Raw genomic sequence first — 1614 nt, 5'->3', positions numbered from 1 at the left:
TCCTCCTTCTCCCTGTTTCCCTCTCCTTTCTCTCTCTCTCTCTCTCTCTCTCTCTCTCTCTCTCTCTCTCTCTCTCCTTCTCCCTCTCTCTCTCTCCTTCTTGCTACACCTCTCCTCAATTTCTCCGTCTCTCCCTATCCCTCTCTCCCACTCCTCTCTCTGTCTCTCTTTCTGTTCCTCTCCCTCTGCTTCTACCTCTCCCTCCCTCCCTCTTTTTCTTCCTTTACCTCTCCCTCCCTCATCTCCCACCCTGTCTCCCTCCCACTTTCCTTCTCTCCTTTCCTCTCCCTCTCACTTCTTTTCCCTCTCTCCCTCTCCCTTTCCCTCCCTTCCTTTCTCCCTCTATCCATCTCACTCTCTTCCTCTTTTTCCCTTTCCCTCTCCTTAAACATAAGATAAAGCATATTTTGTTAAACCTGTGCTCATGAATTTCACCATTGCTTCTTTCCTTTTTTTTTGGGGGGGGGGGTAGGGGGCATCTGCCTTATCCTGACATTCATTTCTCTGTCTATCAGGCTTTATTTGCACTAGGTGCTTCTCAAGTTCTAAGCTATTTCCATCTGGTATTCCCACACATATTCACTCTGAACTATATCTCCACTTTATTTTGCTTGGGTTGCCCCATCTCCAGGTTCCTGCTACTGGGCCTTCCAAGATTAACCTATTCACAAATGACCACTAACTAAAGCCTTAGATCTCTGCGGGCAACCATTTTTTGCCTATCTCCTTATCTGGCCCTTAATAGCTAATGAGCACAGAATGATAAGCAGAATGGTCTAGTTAGGGAAGCAGTGGGAGATGAAACTGGGCCTGATTAAGTTAGGTTCAGGTTGCAAGAGTCCTTAAAATAAGGTTGATAAGGTGAGTATCCTTCCTCCCATGGGAAAAAGGAGAACCACCGGAGATTTTAAAATTGGGAAAGTGGCATGGTTAAAATGATGTTTTATTGCAGCATTTTTAAAAGTATTGTATATAATATTAATTCATGTTACATGAAAAAGAAGTTCTGTGGTCAGTTATGTTTAGGAAATACTGGGTTAAAGAAAGTAAAAGATATTTCTTTTATTTTTTCAGTAATTTTATTTTTATCATTTTTCTCATTGTTAATCCTCACCTGAGGATATTATTTCCACTGATTTTCAGGAAAAAAAAATGGGAGGGAGGAAGAGAGAGAAAAACATAGATGTGAGAGAGGCACATCAACTGGTTGCCACCAGCACAAGCCCTGATTGGGGCAAGCCCACAACTGAGGTACATGCCCAGAATTGAACCCAGGACCCTTCAACCCATAGGCCAGTGCTCTATCTACTGAGCCAAACTGGCTAGGGCAAAGATGTTTCTTTATTGCAGGACTTCTCCAATTCTTAGTATGTAACATATACATTGTGAATCTTCAGAAGGAATCTGAATGGCCCCTGTTTCCTAAACTTGCATTAGCACAGAACCCTCTTTTTAACAGGGGACATATAACAGGGCTAATGTTCCCCAAAGTACAATTTGGGATACACGACTTTACGAAGATTAATCTGGGTATACAAGAAAGGTTGAAATGAGATTAATGCAGGCCAGGAGACTAAACAGGTGGAATAGCAGCCCACACTATCACCTCAACAG

This window comes from Myotis davidii, unplaced genomic scaffold (assembly GCF_000327345.1).
Source record: "Myotis davidii unplaced genomic scaffold, ASM32734v1 scaffold947, whole genome shotgun sequence".
NCBI classification, from domain to species: domain Eukaryota; kingdom Metazoa; phylum Chordata; class Mammalia; order Chiroptera; family Vespertilionidae; genus Myotis; species Myotis davidii.
This window is presented reverse-complemented; position numbering follows the sequence as displayed.